The following is a 20,013-nucleotide window of genomic DNA, read 5'->3' on the forward strand; positions in this document are numbered from 1 at the left end:
CCTCTGGCTGCCTCTACACGCTCCCTCCAGATTCGGCCAGTGTCTCCCCTGCCACACCCCCCTCCCCCAGCCCCACGCTGCAGTCCACAAGTCAGCCTCTCCCTATGGCGGCCTTGGCCTCTCTCAGGCCGCTGCCATCTCCGCTGCCTGTGGGAGGCAGCATGGTCTGGGCCCAGAGGTTGTGGGGTGCGCATGGGGGCGCCCCGTGCACTCCTGGTCCCTGTTTTGGTCCCTGGAATGGGTGGGTGGGTGGTTGGTCTCCGAGCCAAGTTTGCAGCACTGGATGCCTGGGAAATTGCGAGGGCTCACCAGTGCCTGTATTTTGCTGTTTCTCCTCCTTTTTAACCGGATCCCTGTCTCTTCCCTCCCCTTTCCCCCACTCCTCACTCCTCAGAAGGCCAGAAAGTCCAGGGAACCTGCTGCAGAGAAAGGCTTCTGGGGTTAGAGCATCTGCACCTTCAGAAGCTGAGCTGAAGCCTTGATAGGCAGCATCTGCGATGCGAGGGAAGGCACCTCCACCAGGTACTTGAAGATCTGGGTTAGCTTTGGTGGAAGGACTTTTGTTGCTTAAGGTGTGGGAGAGGGTGGAGGGCTATCCTTGAGGTCCTCTTTCCAACTTGTTGAGGAGGGCTTTTTTGCATTTTCGGGTGGTTGATGTGTGGTTTTGGTTGTGTGTATTTCATGTTGGGTGCAAAGCAGACACATCTCCAATGAAGACATATAAATGGGCATCAGACACATGAAAAAATGTTCATCCTCACTAGCCCTCAGGGAGATTCAAATTAAAACCACATTGAGATATATCACCTTACACCAGTTAGAATGGCCAAAATTAGCAAGACAGGAAACAACATGTGTTGGAGATGTGGAGAAAGGGGAACCCTCTTCCACTGTTGGTGGGAATGCAAGTTGGTGCAGCCTCTTTGGAGAACAGTGTGGAGATTCCTCAAGAAATTAAAAATAGAACTTCCCTATGACCCGGCCATTGCACTCCTGGGTATTTACCCTAAAGGTACAGATGGAGTGAAAAGAAGGGCCATCTGTACCCCAATGTTTATAGCAGCAATGGCCACGGTCGCCAAACTGTGAAAAGAAGCAAGATGCCCTTCAACGGGTGAATGGATAAGGAAGATGTGGTCCATATACACTATGGAGTATTATGCCTCCATCAGAAAGGACGAATACCCAACTTTTGTAGCAACATGGAAGGGACTGGAAGAGATTATGCTGAGTGAAATAAGTCAAGCAGAGAGGGGCAATTATCATATGGTTTCACGTATTTGTGGAGCATAACAAATAGCATGCAGGACATGGGGAGATAGAGAGGAGAAGGGAGTTGGGGGAAATTGGAAGGGGAGTTGAACCATGAGAGCCTATGGACTTTGAAAAACAATCTGAGGGGTTTGAAGGGGCGGGGGGTGGGAGGTTGGGGGAACCAGGTGGTGGGTTTTAGAGAGTGCATGGATTGCATGGAGCCCTGGGTTTGGTGCAAAAATAATGAATATTGTTATGTTGAAAATAAATAAGAAATTTAAAAAAAACCACAGTATCCCATTGTGTATACATGTATATATATACATATGTGTTTATGTATGCATATACTTGTATATATATGTAGTTTTCCAGTTTGGGGCATTGTGAATAGAGCTAAGAACATATTTGTAATAAATTTGCATAGTTTCATATGGAAAAAAAAAACAAAATGAAAAGGTTGACTTTCAAATATAGAATTTAAGAGAATGTAACCTTGGGAAAGTAATTTTTAACCCTATCTATTATATAGTAACTAGGTAGGTACACGAGAAAATATACACATTTTATCTCAATAAAATGCATTTTATAACGTTTATGTAGAAATATGTAACAGTTGATGTAAAAATGCATAAATATTAAAGTATTAAGTAGAGCTGATGTTATTCCCGGTTTACAAATAAGAACATAATGATTGATTTGTCTGCAGTCTGACAGTGTTTAGGTGCAACGATTAAAAACCAAGCTAATTCTTTTGTCTCGATATCTGTTTTACATCACATGTCTATTATGCATAGGCAGAAAGCATGACACAATTTGAATCCCCATTTTTCTATGTATTTAATAATCTTTCTTGATTTGAGTGTATTGGGGAGCTCTAGTCAAATGAAAGCCTACATTTGTGAAAATTTCACATTTCATTTGTGAAATGAAAAACAACATTTGTGGTAAGAAAGCCAATAGAATTTTGTTGCATTCTTGATGCACACTCCATGGAGTAGCAGCTAAAAGAGAATCATTGTATAATTAGAAAATAACATCAAAATTAAACAGCAGTAAATAAATAAACAAGTAAATAGACATATGCTTTCCACTACCCAGTTTAATAATTAAAATACAGTCAGATGAAATGTGCAAATATGTGTATGTAGGGGGAGGAAACAGAGTGAAATGTAGTCTCAGGAGATCTGGCCTTGATGTTTAGGCTACCTTTCAAAACCCAGGGGGAGGATCTACTTTCTATAGTTACCACATTATATAATTTAAACCTTAATTTTCTCAAGAAATTGCACAATACTCCAGCAAAAGGGCATTATAGCTATCTGTACACTAGGAAAACAAAAAACAACATACAATCAATTAAAGTCATTTCCCAAGAACTCCAGATATAGGTTGAGTGGATAAAGATGTGGGCAAAAACTGTCATTCTTATGTATCCATATGTTAAAGAACTGAAGAAAAACCATGTTTAAAGAATACACCGGGGTGCCTGGGTGGCTTAGTGGGTTAAAGCCTCTGCCTTTGGCTCAGGTCATGATCCCAGGGTCCTGGGATCTAGCCCAGCACTGGGCTCTCTGCTCAGCAGGGAACCTGCTTCCTCCTCTCTCTCTTTCTGCCTGCCCCTCTGCCTACTTGTAATCTCTGTCTGTCAAATAAATAAATAAACTCTTAAAAAAAAGAATACACTGGAAGTACAAGAATGGTGCCACACCAAATCAAGAATATACTAAAAATAAAACTAGAACAGAATGAAATGAAAGTTGCATTATAACTGAAACAAAATATTCTCCAGATGGGCTCAATGGTAGTGATAGATGAAATAATCAGGGAATATAAATAGAGATCAATTGAGATTATCCAGTCTGAAAAACCAAAAGACCTATAAATGTAGTATACATGTTGAAGAACTAAAGTCACTCAATGTATGGTCTCTAACTCCATGCAATAAAATAAAAGTCATTCACAAAAGGAAACAGAAGATTCACAAATATGTGGAAAATAAATAACACACTCCTAAATGAGACACGAGTCAAAAAAAGAAATCACAGTAGAAGTTAGAAAATACCTTGAGATGAATGAAAGCCAAAAATCTGTCAATTGCTCAACTCTTGAAAGTGAAAATAAAAATACAAAGTCTTATGGGATACAGTTAAGTTTTTTTTTTTTTTTGAGGGAAACTTAGGATTATAAACATATACTTAAAAAGGAAGAAGGTGTTACTTTACTAACCTATCATCTTAAGAAATGACAAAATGAAAAACAAATTAGGGGCTTATAGGTGGCTCAGCTGGTTAGGTGACCAATTCTTGGTTTTGGCTCAGGTCATGATCTCAGGGTTGTGGGCTCGAGCCCCGTGTTGGCCTCTGTACTCAGCGAGGACTGCTTTTGTCCCTCTGCTCTTCCCTTCTCACTCACTCTTTCAGTCTCTCAAATAAAGAAATAAAAATAAAAACAATAAAGGAAGAATGAGTTAAAAGGCAAGCAAAAGGAAAGAAATTTTGAAAGATGAGATCAGATGTAAATGAAATAAGACACAACAGAGAAAATCAATATATACAAAAGCTAATTCTTTTTTTAAACAAAGATTTTATTTTATTATTTGTTTGGCAGAGACAGATCACAAGTAGGCAGGAGGCAAGCAGAGAGAGAGGAAGGGAAGCAGGCTCCCTGCTGAGCAGAGAGCCTGATGAGGGGCTTGATCCCAGGACCCTGAGATCATGACCTGAGCCAAAGGCAGAGGCTTTAACCCACTGAGCCACCCAGGTGCCCCAAAAGCTAATTCTTTAAGAGATAAGCAATTGACAAATTTTTGGCTATTCTTACAAAAACAAGATAAAATACCAAATTATGAAAAAATCTGGAATGAAAGAGAGGCATTCCTATTAGCCTTATAGAAATAAAAAGAATTAAATTGCAATACGAGGAACAATTGCATGCTAATAAATTAGAAAACTAAAGAAATTTGGCAGGTTCCTAGAAAGACTCAAATTCCTTAATCTTAACCCCAAAGTAGACAATCTGAATAGAACTTAAACAAGTAAAATAATCGAACAGGTAATCCAAAAACTTTCCGTAAAGAAAAATCTGGGACCATATGGCACATTGGTGAATTCTGTGAAAACATTTAAGGAAGATTCAAAAATCATTCAAAAAGTAGAAGTGGAGAGAACACTTCACATTCATTCTGTGAGAGTCAGTATTAGCCAGATCCCAAAACCACGTAAAGATAACACAAGAAAATGAAATTATAGACCAATATCTCTTAGAAGTGTAGACACAAAAATCTTCAATACTAATGCTAGTAAACTGAATTCAGCAACACATAAAATGCTATGGCCAAAGAGGATTTATCTCAGGTATGCAAAGTTTGCTCAAAATGTGATATTTAGGGGCACCTGGGTGACTCAATCATTGGGCATCTGCCTTCAGCTCAGGTCATGATCCCAGGGTCTTGGGATCAAGCCCTGCATAAGGCTCCCAGCTCGGCAGAGGGCCTGTTTCTCCCTCTCCAACTTCCCCTGCTTGTGTTCCCTCACTCATCCTCTCTCTCTCTCTCTCTTAAATAAATAAATAAATAAATAATAAAATGATATTTAATCAATTTAATTAATATACCATATTAATATAATAAAGGGTAAACCACATGATTACCTCCATAGATATAGAAGAAAAAAGTGGTTAAATGTCAACACCATTTGGTGATAATAATCTGTCAACTGAATAAAAGAGAATTTTCTTAACGTAATAAAAAGCTGTATATGAAAACCACACTTACATATTTAATGGTAAAAGGCTAGACTGTTCCTCCCTAAGGTCAGGAACAAGAAAAAAAGCCTGCAATTGCCACTTTTATTCAGCATTTTATTGAAAATTCTATCTTGGGTATTTAGCAAGAAAACGAAATAATAGGAGTATGAATAAGAGTGGAAGAAGTGAAAATGTCTCTATTTTCAGAAGATACTATAGAAAAAAATTCTTGTATAAAATTCTTCTATAGAAAATAATTAATCCACAAAAATTCCATTAGACCTCAGTATGTCCAGCATAGTTCCACGATGCAGGATCAGTACTCAAGACAAGTTGTAGTCTTATTCACCAAAATTGAGCAGCGCAAAAATGAGATTAAGAGATTAAGAACAATCCCAGTTACAAAAAACATCAAACCTTAAATGATTTAGGAAGAAATTTGACATAATCACAAAACTCATACATACTCAGGCAAACTCATACTTAAAAGACCCATGATCACAAAACTCAGGCACTGAAAATGCAGCCCCGTAAGGGGGACACGAGGGGTCCAGAGCCCATCACTGCTTGTGGGGCTCCCAGGCTCCTCCTCACTGGGCCCCCGGATCACCAGCAGTCCCGAGAGCCCCGAGCGAGCACACCCACTTAGGCAGGTGCACCGACAGCTTGGCACATGCCACAGCACACCACGCCATGCCATGCCATGCCACTGCACGCCTCAGCACAGCGCCTGGCCCTGCCCCTCATCAGTCACTTGGAGAAGGTGGTGCAGGTTGGAGGGAGATTGGCAGGGAGACTGGCAGCTGCAGTGGTGCAAGCGGAGGTGGCCTGGGAGCTTGAGGCCCAGGGGCTGAGGTCCAGCTGAGGTCGGGCCATGGAAGGGCTCTGGGAAGGGAGGGGGACTGTGTTTCTCCTCCCAGCAGTGCCACTTCCCGCTTGGGGCGGGGGTGGGTCTTGGGGATACAGCATATCACTGACCAGGCACCTGCTCAGACCTGAGGGGGTGGAAGGGGAGGGAGGGCTGGGGGCTTGCTGTGGGCTAGTGACTGCTAGGCTCCAGGGCCATCTGGGGTGTGGGGAGGCACGTGCTGCTAAAACGCAGATCCAGGGACAGGGAGAGGCGGTGGCGGGGAAATACACACAAACTACACACAACCAAAACCACACATCAACCACCCCCAAATGCACAAAAGCCATCATCAACAAGTTGGAAAGAGGGCCTCAAGGATAGCGCTCCACCCTCTCCCACACCTTAAGCAACAAAAGTCCTTCTGCCAAAGCTAACCCAGATCTTCAAGTATCTGGTGGAGGTGGCTTCCCTCACATTGCAGATACTGCATTTTAACGCTTCAGCGCAGCTTCTGAAGGTGGAGACGCTCCAATCCCAAAAGCCTTTGTCTGTGGCAGGTTCGCCGGTCCTTTTGGCATTAGGAGGAGTGAGGAGTGGGGACCCGGAGCATGGAAAAGTGGGGAGAAACAGCAAAACACAGTCGCTGGTGAGCCATAGCAATTTCCTAGGAATCCTGGGCTGGAACCATGGCTTGGGCCACCACCCACCCACTCTTTCCAGGGACCGAAACAGGGACTGGGGAGTGGACAGGGCGCCCCCACTGACACCCGTAACATCTGGGCCTGGACTATGCTGCCTTGCACAGCTTGGGTCATGGTCCTGGAGTCCTGGGATCCATCCGTGCATTGGGCTCTCTGCTCAGCAGGGAGCCAGCTTCATCCTCTCTCTCTGCCTGCCTCTCTGCCTACTTGTGATCTCTGTCTGATAAATAAAATCTTTTTTAAAAAGAAAAGAAAAGAAAAAGGACTTACTGGGAGCTGAGTAGATTTTGTTTTGCTCTCTGAAACAGGGAGTTCCATCAAATGGCATGAAAATTTAGAAATGTCATTTAAAGCAGTGTGATTGTGTTTAATTTATGTGTCCTGATTTTTTTTTTTTTTTACATGTAGAATCCCGCAGAGGCCAAACCTCTTTATTGTGGTTTTGCTTTGAATGTTCCCTTAGATGATGTTCAAGTAAATGGCTAGGAAACTCCTAAGAACTTGAGAAATTTACCAGTGAAAACCAAAACCAAATTCAAGTTTATACTGATGTATTGCAGGGAATAATTATCTTCTAATGAAATGCATTTCAGATTCTACATGTTTCTTACAAAAAATCTGATTTACCAAATTTTGGAAGCACGTGAGAGATTTTGATTTTAAAAGCCATAGAAATGTTCGAAGTTTGTTCCAGAGTTACAGATGTTGAGAGTGACATTCCGATTTTTAACGAATCTAGGAGATTACTGAAGTCAGACTGTTTTAGGAACGGGATACTTCTCTCTTCTCTTTAAGGGTTTTCGTGTAATTTTTTGAGGTCTCTGCTTGAGTGGGATTTGAACTCAGATTTCCAAGATCAGAGGACTTAACACTCTGAAAAGTGGCGCCAACTTTCTGTGGCCTTTTTGTTTCATCTTTTTTTAAAAATTAATTTATTTATTTTCAGCATAACAGTATTCATTATTTTTTCACCACTTGGTTATTGTCAGTGTTTAGGTGTTGGAGAAACATTCTTAAAGCCATCTTTAATTGGAAAGCAGACCCCATTTGGGCTTTCTTAGGCTAGAAATGGGATTCCTGTGGGAAGGGGACTTTCAACAGGTCTTCATCCAGGTGTCATGAGGTATAGAAACAGTTGGTTAATTTCCTTGCCATCCTAGTTACTGCTCTGTGATCTTCCTGGGTCTTTTTCTTGTAATTCTTTTTTGGTACTGCAAAGATTTCATACTTTCTGTCTTGCATATTGGTATTGATGACAGTAGAAAACTTGTTGGGTTTGGATGCTGAGGATGAGGTAAGAATTTGGGATTTTAGAATAGCTTTTAAAAATATTAAAAGGGGGGGAGCGCCTGGGTAGCTCAGTGGGTTAAGCCACTGCCTTCGGCTCAGGTCACAATCTCAGGGTCCTGGGATTGAGTCCCACATGGGGCTCTCTGCCCAGGAGGGGGCCCTGCTTCCCTTCCTCTCTCTCTGCCTGCCTCTCTGCCTACTTGTGATCTCTCTCTCTGTCAAATAAATAAATAAATAATCTTTAAAAAAATCTTAAAAGGGATTCATTAACCTGTTGGCTGGTGTAGAAGTTAGGTTTTATTGCTCTGAGCTGGTATTTCATATTCGTATTATGACAACAGCCTCACCGGTGGTCTAACCTTTGGTCATTTTGGAGTTTGTTCATCATTTTGGTCTTTATTGCCATAATCGACCAGTCTAGGAAGGAAGTCAGAGTTTGATGAGTGGTAGGTCCAGTAGGACACAGAACTGTATTTACCCTTTGAGGATAGAACAGGTGTCACTTAATTGGGTGAGGAGAATAATAACTTCCCCAAAGAGCATTTATGAAATTCCTAGGAGGTGAAAGGTACTGGTCAAGATATTGGTGAGGGGTGGGGAAGGAGTTGGTTAGAAAGGCACTAGGATGAGCAGAGTCAAGTTTTACAGCCTCAGAGACAGGGATAAATAAGGTGCTGTGTGGGAGATTAGAGAAGTCTGGGAGATTAGAGACTCTAGGGGAGTCAATTCGAAATGCCTCCTTTTCCTTCCCATTTCTTCTGAAAAAAGGAATCGATTTCTACAAGATCACCTGCCAACTTTTCATTGTTATTGCCAGGTGTACTTTATGTGTTGAATACTCCAGGTGGATTCGTGGAAGGGATTCATAAGGTCTGCTCTGGAGCAGAATGGGAAGGAGGTCAGATGCGCCAGAGGAACATGTGAAGGGAAGCAGGAGGAAATACTGAACAGGATCCTCGGAGGTTCAGGGAGCAACAGAGATGTATATTGGGTGTGTCAGTCAAATGGAGGGTCTCTTTGGGTCTTGGATACACTCCTTTTTCTTACTGTGTCATCGCAGTCTGCCCCTGGCTGATGATTATTGTGTAATTTGATGGAGGTATGATTTCCATCTTGTCGAAGTCACTCATGGTAAGTGCACGATTCATTGAATTTCAGTTGTTTTAAAGACTTGTGCAAGCATCACCACAAACCAGTTTGGGAAGCTTTCCATCCTATCCTGTGGTTGTCTCCTGTTTGTTCTGTGATACAACTTAAGAGCCTGGAGGGGCCACCTGCTCCCGGCCAGGAAGGTTGCCTCCTCACCATGCTGAGAGAACTCTACCCTAAGCCTTTCAACAGAGGAAATAAAGGGGTGTATATTGAAGGTGGCTGTGGGTGGAGAGGAAACTCTGTCCCTTTCCTCTGTGATAAGAGGAGACGGATAAAGTAGGGTTTGCCAGTGTCTTGAAGGATGATGCCATCGGCTTTTAGGATGAGCCACCCCTGCAAATTAACAACTTTACTTAACCCTTTTGTGAAGTGGACGTTCTTAAGTGTTGAGCAGAGTAACTTCTTAGACTCGGTGGTAGATTCCATGTACTTTGCTTCGGTCTTGCTGCTTCTCTGAATCCAATCATGTCTTTTTTGGAAGTAAAGATGGCCAAGATACTGCTGCAGCAGGAGATGATTAGTGCCTCTTTGATCATAGTGCCGCATTTGAACCCTCAGCTACTGCTTACATGACACTCACTCGAAAGTTGGTAAAATTTGGTGTTGGGTAATACCCATGGATTTAGAACTTTTCTATTCTTCAGTGCCCGATTTTATTGGGATACTAGGGTCAACTCATGTTTATTTGCACACCATCTCCTTGAGAAGTTTGTAGAGCTTTTGCAGGGAGAAGTGAGGAATTTACTTTAGATGTGTCATAAAATTATGTCTTAAAAGGAAAATGTTGGTACTCAGGATATTGAATGAGAAGTTGGTACACTGTATTGTTTGTAAAACATTTCCTTTCTTCTGGAACTCCCTCATTTTTTGAAGCTGTAAGTTTGGACGTTTCTCTCCTCAGATTCCGGTAGCCTAACAACTCAATAGCCCTTGGATAGTCATGAAGTACTTTAGAAGTTTTGGGGGTAAACATTCATCCTTAGCGAGACATGAAAGTTCTAATCTTGCCTCAAAAGTGCATCTCCCTGAGGTAATGAGTTTCAGATTGAAAAAGAAAAAAGTACAACTCCCCCAAAACAGGGCAGGGGTGTAGCTAACCTGGAGTAGAGCCAGGCTTCTTCCCTGTGGTTTGGGGTCATCCACCACAGTGGTTTTTGCTCCTTAGGGCACATGGGTTTTACTGTAATGTTTGTCTTTAATAAGCCTTCTCCATGAAATACATGGAAAAAACTACATGTCTTCTGAGCCATCTAATTTACCCAATCTTTTGGCTTCTAAGATCGCCCTTATCCCAAAATGGTGGTAATTTTGTTTGTATTTTCTATTACATTGGACTTAGTGATTTATTGGTACTGACTTGATCTTCTGTCTACTTGGTAACCTTCCAGTAAATTACCTGGGTAGTTGTTCTTATGTGACAGGTTTTTCTGGAGCACACCACCAAATGGGCTCTGGAGTCTAGTGGTGGAAAAACAGACAATGTCCTTGTTCTCATTGCTTTTGGAATACTGTGGAGAAGAAGAGAAAATCAGCAAGTAAACAGAAAAGTGAAATAATTGTGGCCAGTGGCAAGTGTTTTGAGAAATCAGAGCAGAATGTGAAACTACACAGTGATGAGAAACTCGTTCTAGACAGTGTTGAGGTACACCTTTGCCTTTTTGGGCAGCGTGCATGCTCCTTTCTTTTGGGGGCAAGGGGTAGTTACTTCTGTAGGTTATTTCTGAAGCCTCTGCCATTTAGCTCCTGGGGTTGGGGAGAATTAAAGGTGGAACCTTCGTGGACAGGCTAGTCAACCTTTCCTTAGTTGCCTGCCGCATCCTGAGACCAGGCCAGCTAACTTGTCAGTGTATCCTGTCAGTTACTGGGATGGGAGGTTGGAGTGCATTCCTCATGTGGCATAGGTTTCTCCTGTGCTTCTGTCAATGCTGAAGAAATTCCAAGATTAGTAAAAGCTCTTTTGGTAAACGGCAGCTACTTGAGGAAGTTGTCAGCACTAACTGAGTTCAGTAGAACTTCAGGTAATAGTGGATCCCTAAATGATGCATGCTGCAGTCCTTTGGCTCTCATTTTCTCTTTGGCTCTTTCAGGAGGGCCTTTTTGTGGGTGGTGTCTTCGTCCCCATGGTTCCCTCCTTCCATTTTAGGTAAGGAGGGTTTTGTTTTTGTTTTTGTGTGTTTGTTTGTTTTAAAGGTTTATTTATCCTTTTAAGGATATTTGTTTATCTGAGAGTCTCCATCGGGGGCATGGGGAGGGTAGAGAGAGAGAGTAAGAATGTCAAGTACACTCTGCACTGAGCCAGGAGCCAGACTGAAGGCTCCATCCCAGGACCCTGAGATCATGAAGTGAGCCAGATTCGGGAGTGGGATGCTTAACCCTCTGAGCCCTGAAAATGGGCTGAGAATATGTAGTATAACACTGCTGACTGTACTGTTTGTCACTTGACTCATTCAGAAAGTTACACAATTCCTCAAAAGAACATGGCATGCCATCATTAATATCAGTAGTCCCAGGCAGGAGAGAGATTGTGAATGACTCCCCCACACACAGGTCACTGGTGTCTGGACAGTGTCTGATGGAGCACGTGTAATTAAGCCTTTGGTCTCTGTGTTGTCACGTGTGGATTCATCTTTCCAGGGTATGCACTGCTGTCTTTATTTTGTTAGCACAGTTCTCTCCTGCCTCAGAAGCCTGGGAAGGGGCTTTGGCCTGGGGTATGGGCAGGAGGCCAGGATTTTAGGAGAGGCTGCTCCAAAGCTCCTGGTGGCAGAAGAGCAGAAGGAAGCAGGGGAACTGGGGCCAAAAGAAAGAGGCCCGCTGGCTCCCAGGGCACTCCAAGCCTGGAGGCATAGCAAGCAGCACTGGCAGTTGCAAGCCTCAGTGTGGGGAACTGCTTCCCTGGGAATGGCTTCTGGACTGGGTCCCCGCTACAGCCCCTTAAGGCAGACTTGCAGGGTCTGGAGCCCATCGCCACTTGCCGGAATCACACGCTCCACCTCGCTGGGCCACTAGGTCACCAGCAGGCCCGCACGCCCCCAAGGAGCACACACTCCCTGAAATGCACTCAGTGGAGGCAGCACAGGTGGGAGCTGGTCTCAGGAGACTGGCAGCTGTGGAGGCTCAAGGGGCAGCAGTGAAGGCGGTGGCAGCAGTGGAGGGTGCTCGAGGCCCAGTGGCCTAGGTAGGGCTGAGGTCCTGGGCTGTGAAGGGAGAGGGACGGACCACGAGGACTCCACCTATGGCGTTACTCCTCCAAGCAGCGCTGGTTTTGGCTTTTGGAGGGTGGGCGGGGGTACAGTCCATCCTTGACCATGGGCCACAAGAAGAGCATGACTAGGTACCTGCATGGAGCGGAGGGGGTGGAATGGCAGGAAGGGCTGGGGGCAGGCAGGGACTGGCACAGGCTGGACTCTGGGGCCACCCGGGGTGGGGGGAAGCAGGCACTGCTAAGATGGAGTTCCCAGGGCTGGAGGATATCCTGGCGCTGGGGATGTATGTCTCCCGCTAGGGATTGGGATTGGGGCTGTTCCCACTGCTGCAGCCCTGGGGGCTCCTTCTCAGGGGCCCTCCGTGACTGGGTGGCTCAGTCAGTTAAGCATCTGCCTTTAACTGGCATCCTGTTCTCAGGGTCCTGAGACTGAGCCCTGCATCCTCCCTGCTCAGCGAGGAGGCTGCCTCTCCCTCTCCCTCTGCGTCTGCCCATGACTTGTGCTCACTGTCTCTCAAATAATAAAATCTTTTTAAGAAAGTAAATATAAAGCTTATTTAGCATAATGTTGAGAAAAAATAAGTTCAATCTTTAAGAAAAAATGAGGATAGTTATAGGTATGAGTATCAGTTTAAACCAGCTTTGTATAACGGATCTCGATGAATCTTTGCATCCATGCCCTGAGGAATGAAGCCGTGCTGTCCCCACATCACAGAGAAGGACACAGAGGTTTGGAGAGGTGAAGTAATTTTCCAGGCAAAGAGTAGAAATTGGAAGAATGGAAACTGGTCCTGTTCTCTTCCAGAGGCTCAACTGGCAACTTGTTTTTTCCATTTCCTTAATAAACATAGACTTTTTAGACTACGAACCAGTGCTACATTCAGTCCCTCCAGGATTCTCCCCAGGCCCCATCAGAGAGGGCTCTGGGGCCAGATTCTCCCTCCCTGTTCCAGGGGCCCCGGGTGACTCCTTCTGTCTGTTCAGAAACAAGGACACAGAGCTCTGGGGAGGGACCCTTCCTTGGCCGCGGGTGTCCACCTCTGCTTGGCTTTCCCACGCCCTGCTGGAAGGTGAAGTCAGGGTCAGAGGTTGAGAGGTGGCTGGGGAAGGAGGAGGAGGCCAAGGGCATCCCAGCCTGGTGATTCCACTTACCTGCCAGACCATTCTTCCCAGGTCCATCCAGCATCCCATTGATCTGCTGCTACTTCTGCTGCTGGTGCTGCTGTTGCTTCCAGATCCCTGCCAGCACCAGCAGGAGTGTAGGAGGGATCTGCCCTGTGGGGACCCAGGAATCTTGTACGATGCCTCCAGCCCTTTCCACAGGTGCCCAATTCCCCATTCCTTCCAGGGTGCCCTGGAGCTCAGTTGCCCAGTCCTGTATAATCCCTCACTTGATCACCTTTCCCACGGTCCAGGAATCTCTCAGTATTGCCAGGGACCCAGAGCTCTCCCCACAGTTCATGGGGTCCTCCTGCCATCTGGTGCCGGAATGCTGATGTGGGCAAAGGGCAGGGCATAGCACAGGCCTGAAACAGGAGGGACCTGTGGTTGTCACCTGGGCTGCCATTAACAGGGGTGAGACATGAGGCACTGGATCTCCAAAGACACTGAGCCCATGGAGGTGATGACGCCAATGTCTGTGTGTTCTCAACAACTGACTTTTTCTTGTCCTCCACACAGTTATGGACACGGGCATGGACACTCTTGGCCCACTGAAGGAAATGAGCACCCTGCCAAACAGCAGGTAAGCAGGACAGCTGGATCTCAAACTCTAGGCTCCCGTCTTGTCTCCAGGGGCTACAAAGGGTTTCATAGATGGGAGGCTGACACTGGCTTTGGGGACACCTCCTCAACTCCATGATTGATCTCACCTATTTGAGGCCCCCAAACTCTGTTCCCTGCTTCTTTCCCTGCTCCCGGTTCCAGTTCTAATCAAGGTGACTCTGGCCATCTTCCATGGAAGTCCCTGGCCCCCCTTACAGGTTGGGCCTCTCTCCTGTTCACTTTTGGGCTAGTCTGACTCCACCCCTTCCATAGCTGGTCTCCTTCTACAACCAGGGCAGCCCAACTCTGGGGCTCTTGAGGTGGACAGCGACATCTAAGCAGAATTGAATACTTTGTTTTGTTATCCTTGTTTTGTTGTTGGCTTGTTTTTTATGGTTTCTGTATGTGTATGTTTAAGATGTTGTAGTAACTGAGGGTGGCAGGAGTGGAAGTGGGTGGGAAGGATGGGGTGGCTGGGGAATGGGCATTGGAGAGGGTATGTGCTTTGGTGAGTGCTTGAACTGTGTGAGACTGATGAATCACAGACTACCCCTGAAACGAAAACTACATTATATGTTAATTAGAAAAAACAAGCTGTTGTTCTATTTAAGTAGTACTACAAGAAATTTACACAGTAATAAAGTGGTGGTTTGTAGAGCACTGACAATCAGCTGTCTTGGGCCAGAAGGAGTTGAGGAAACATTTGAGAGTCCTAGGGAGACACAGTTTAGGAAGTTCAGCTCAGGACAGGCCCCAGGAGAGAGGATAACAAGGGGTTTGTCTAGTCTCCTGGGTCCCTGGCCCTGCCCACCTGCTTGGCTGTCCCCACCCAGCACAGATGGAGCTGCCAGCTCTCTGGGTGTTGTCCTGGATCCGCCAGGGGAGAAGCTGGTGAAAGTCTTCTCTTAAAATGCTCTCATTCCTGGAGGTCCCAGAAGATGACATGAGAGTCTGATTGGATTGTTTCCCTGTAAAGGTTCCTCATGTAAAGCCAAAGCTAGTGGGTAGGAGGGTCACAAAGAGAAGTGACAGATCTACTCTGTCGGAGGTGTTCCAATGTCTCAGCCAATTGGGGATGATTTTGAGACCATTAAGTCTTCTCAGACTAATACCGGAGTATATTCCAGCCCAGAAGACATATTTGATTTCAGTTGTATCATCCTCGTATCATCCAGTTCCAGTGTTGCTCTTTTCCTTTTCTATTTCTTTTTTATTTAAGATTTTATTTACTTATTTGACACAGAGAGAGAGAGAGAGATCACAAGTTGGCAGAGAGGCAGGCAGAGAGTGAGGGGCAAGCAGGCTCCCTGCTGAGAACAGAGCCCGATGTGGGGATTGATCCCAGGACCTGATCATGACCTGAGCCACCAGGAGCCCCTCTTTTTTCTATTTCTTTACTCCTGTTCCATTGATAGAGGTACTTCTCAATTTCTAAACATATGGGAATTTCTAGTTCACTTTTTATCAGTGATTTCTAGCACATTATATTACCACAAGATGCTCTGTAGTTGCCTGAATTAATGCATCTGAAACAAAATTGAAATTTCACTTATGGCTAAAGTAAATTGGGCACATTTTTGTAATGGTCTCCTATGTGCCTAAAATCAGTGGATGTGGATGTGGACAGATGTATGGAGACAGCTATGGGATTCAGATGGTTTGCCATTAAGATCTACATCTTGTGGATGTTCTGTCTGCATTGAGTTGCTGAGAGAGGGCTCGAACCTCCTACTCTGGTTGTGTACTTGCTTGTTGTTGCAGTTTGGTTCTCCTTTGCTTTCTACATTGTTCAGCCAGTGGCTCTCAGACGGGAGTTTGGAAGGGAAGCAGAGAGCGCCCAGAAGAGGGAACAGGGACCTGGGTTGGAGCAAGCAAACAAGAAGGATGGCTAAAGATCCAGAGAGGATCTGTCGTTGGGATGGCACGTGTTGGGGTATCAGGTGGGAAGGGGCTTTGTACCAATGAGGTCACCTGTGGCATCCATGTTGAGCTACTAGGGGCAAAGGCAGGGGATTGGTGGAGAGATTAGAATGTTTCTAGGTTGCTAAGGAAACGTTCCAACCCCGGAAGGCTTGGTGGAGGATGGATTCTCAACACCAACTGCTCCTGAGAGTTCACTTTACCTGCTAATGTGTCCTGCTGACCTTGTCCTTTACTAACCTGCTGACCTCCTGACCTTTCTGAACTGTGCTACTTCCCCTTGAGTACTTAATCTGACCCTGACACTGCCTGACACTGTCCCTGACCCCTTCTTCTCCTGACCAACACCTTCCCCATCCTACCCTCTATTTCTTCCCTATTCCCATCCCTAATTACCACCCTGCCCCTCCCCACCCCTTCCGAACACCCCCACCTCACCCTCCCCTGCCCCCCAACCATCTCCACTTCCTCCCTGGGCCCACAGTGCCCCTTAAAAGGACCAGGACATGATGGTGCAAAGGCTGCTCTTCTGGCTTGTCTTGCTCCAGTGTCCCAGTTCCCCAAACCCAAATGTGAGTAAATGTGACACTTCACTCGTGTCTTCCTTCTTCTCCTTCTCCTTCTCCTTCTCCTTCTCCTTCTCATTCTCATTCTCATTCTCATTCTCATTCTCATTCTTATTCTTATTCTTATTCTTATTCTTATTCTTATTCTTATTCCTCTTCTTCTTTTGATATGATTTATTTGAGGAATAGAGAAAAAGGGCTCATGTGTAGGGGGCAGAGCAGAGAGGGTGAGAAAGAGAAAATCCCAAACCAGCTGTGCAGTGAGCACAGAGCCCAAAGTGGGCCTCAACCTCAGGACCATGAGATCATGACTTCATCCAAACCAAGACTTGGTCACTTATCTGACTGAGCTACTTGGGTGCCCATGAGCTGCTAGTGGTGTCTTCCTTCGACTGGGTTATTTAACCACAGCTTTTTCATGGGGTTCTTCATGGTAACTTCAGAAGAACGAGAGTTCTTCCTGACGACTGGACACCACAGGGCAGGTTTCAGGGTCAACCTGAAAGGGTTGTGGGCACAGCCATTTCCCTCATATTTTGTGTCCTGTCTGTGCTGCTTGGTCCACGAAGCACAGCTTGGTAGGATGGAAACCTGAAGGCACCAGGTTTATAGTGTCAAGAGGAAGGATTTGTGAAGATAGGAAAAGCCATTGAGCTCTTTGTCCTAAATAGGGGGCTTTGTGATATGTACATTATGTCTCTTTAAAATTGTCTTTGAAAATGTCAGAAACTCTAATTTAGTAGGAGCTAGGGGTGTTAGATTGCCCCCTGGAATCCTGTTGAAGATCGTACTGCAAGCCTCGTATATTCAGGGTCCAGCTTCTGTTTAGTTTGTTTTTGTGTCAGCGCATTGTTTATATTTGTAAAGTTTGACAGCCATGGGTATCTTACGCATTGGTGTTGGGACTAGAGTGTTAAGAAGTGAAATGTCCTTTTTGCTCTGCTTCTTGGTTGGTTGACTTTTAGCAACTTTTGAATCAGCCCTTTCCTTCTTGTCTTGGAGGCTGTTCCCAGGGACCGTGTGTACCACCAGGTCCATGGAGACCTGAGAATCCCAGAAGACACTAATAGACCGCAACCTGCTGGGATATATGCCACAGGAAAATCACTAGGCGTGATGTGATCAGGAAGTGAATGAGTTGTTGTCCTTTCTTTGACAAAGTATGTGCAGAGTATTGATTTTCCCAAAATAAGAAAGTTCTGGATGTCCTTAGGATTGTCCAAATATAAAGAAATACGTGGTTCCCAGCATGAATATTTCACTCTGTCATGGAAAAGTAAACCCTGTACCCCCAGGAGAAAGAGAGAGTCAGCCAACAGTTAGGGAACACCCCTGGAAATAAGTAGACTTCTTTAGATCTGCTTGCACCAGATTATGAAAGAGGGATCCGGAAGTGTCAGTAGTCAAGAAGGCTGCTTGTATTGAGGCACACCCATCCCACATGAAGACCTCTAGTCAAAGTAGACTCCATTCTGTTTCATTTGAGTCTTCAGAAGAGGGGATTTCTTGGTCGTCTGGATTGGAATCATTCCCCTCTACCTGGGCTACATCTCATGGATCAGTTCACCTTTCTCACCCTTCCTCATCTCTGAACTCTTGCCTAAATGAACTGTTCTTGCATTTCCCACCTCCTCCTGCTCATGGCCACTGTCGGAGAACTTATGGTTTTTGGCCCCACTGGCTGTCCTCTAGTTAAGTCTCAGCTACTGGTATCAGCATCCAGACAGCTGCCAGATGTACTGAGTGCCCACAGCTGGGCGTGTTTTACATTCCTGACAAGACAGCCTCTGTCTTTTGTGCATTTGATCCCCATGACCAACCATTGTGCTGACAGCTACTGCTCTCTTCCAGACAGTGGCTATTCCAAGACAGTGTACGTTTCCCACCAGCACACATTTTCCTGACCTCAGCTGTGAGGGCTGAAGAGGAAAATGTTTTAGATTTCAGGAGCTCCTTTCTAGAGAGGTGTGTTTGCACAAAATTCAAGCTTGGTGTGAATTAGTATAAATTGCATTGTTAATGTCTTTTCTCCTGAAATACTTCTAAATGTAGTTTTTGTAAGGTGATGTGTTCCTAGCCTTGGTGTTCATATCCAGGAATTTTGTATTCTTAGAATTCACAGGCACCTGGGTGGTTCAGGCAGTTAAGGGTCTGCTTAGGCTTGGGTCATGATCCCAGGGTCCTGGGATTGAGCCTTGGTTGGGCTCCCTGCTCAGTTGGCACTCATCTACTCAGTCTCCCTCTACCCTTCTCCCTCTCTCTTTCAAGTAAATAAATACATTCGTTAATATTTTCCCTCTTTAGAAAGTTAAATTTTAAGTTGCTCTTGCATGATTGATTTACAGTACCAAGAAATAGGAAAATGAATTGCTTCCATTGGCTTTTTGGAGATACTAAACCTCACAGATATCCTTAGAACATACATGATCACCTGATTATGTACTTCAGAAATCTGACATCTGGGTTTGTGATTCAGAATCAGAGTGAGCATTGAAAGAAAACATCAATGTTTTCAGAAACTAATCAGTAACACTGATTTATTTTTATTGGGCAATAATCACATGTCATATTAACGATCAGCCTCCTGTCTGTCTCACTTATGTCCTGATCTATAAACATGTGTCCATATAATGTGCTCATTTGTACCTCTAGTACAAATTCTATTCATGCTTTCTCTCATTCGTCCATAAATTTTGGACGTTTTGGAAATGGTCCAAAGGAGTTTTTCCAGGTCCTTCATGGATGTACAATAGAAGTCACTGACTTCTTACCTATTCTAAGTTTACATTGACTTACCTTGTTTATTTTATGTTGGCTTATAAATTCTCAAGTTCTGTTAGCTATAGAAAAAACAATTGCAATGTGCTTGTAGATAAAATAAAATCTCTTAAGATTTGTCTATTAGGTTTTGCCTGCAGCTTCAGTGTGTCATAATGTATATATGATCACAACATCTTTTCAAAGAATACTTTTTGTTGATATTAGACATAAGTAAGCAACAAGGAAGCCATCATCATGGTAAGTTGATAAACACACTCATCACTGCCAACAGTTTGCCCCAGCTCCTTGGAAATGCCTCTGTGCTCCTTCTCCTCCAGGAAGAGCTAGTTGGGAGGTATGCTTACCTCCTGGAGGCTGATTGAGGGTTTGTAAAGTTGATTTTTTGTGACAGATACACAGTAAATGTCTTTGAGATTCCTCATTGTCTCAAATGGTATTTCAGCTTGTCCTTTCCTTGCCTGACTATTTCCGTCTTGGCCCTCATGGGATTGAAGTTCTGTGGAAGCTTCTCATTTTAACTGCCTTCTTGGGAACTTGTGCCTTTCTCATTTACCTCTGGAGAACCATCCTCGCTGTAAGTATATTAATGTACCTTCTATACTTTCGTTCATAAATAAGCAAAATATGTTATAGTCCCTGGACATTTTTATGTCCATTCAGTACTACAAATTTCCCTCTAATATGACAATTTTGATTATCACCTGGATTGATGTAGTTTTAAATTTCTGTTGAAGTGCCTTCTTGATCCATATGTTCTTTTTTTTTAAAAGATTTTATTTATTTATT

General features: G+C 44.4%; 1 long non-coding RNA gene across 1 annotated transcript; it reads left to right on the top strand.

Moving 5' to 3' along the window:
* Positions 1 to 128: 128 nt before the first annotated feature.
* Positions 129 to 19,686, top strand: LOC116584018. The gene is made up of 3 exons (XR_004283013.1): positions 129 to 522; positions 13,877 to 13,940; positions 19,670 to 19,686. It is a non-coding gene; the product is annotated as an uncharacterized LOC116584018 (long non-coding RNA).
* The last annotated feature ends 327 nt before the right edge of the window (positions 19,687 to 20,013 follow it).

The sequence above is a fragment of the Mustela erminea genome, unplaced genomic scaffold, assembly GCF_009829155.1.
Source record: "Mustela erminea isolate mMusErm1 unplaced genomic scaffold, mMusErm1.Pri scaffold_48_arrow_ctg1, whole genome shotgun sequence".
In the NCBI taxonomy this organism is placed as follows: Eukaryota; Metazoa; Chordata; class Mammalia; order Carnivora; family Mustelidae; genus Mustela; species Mustela erminea.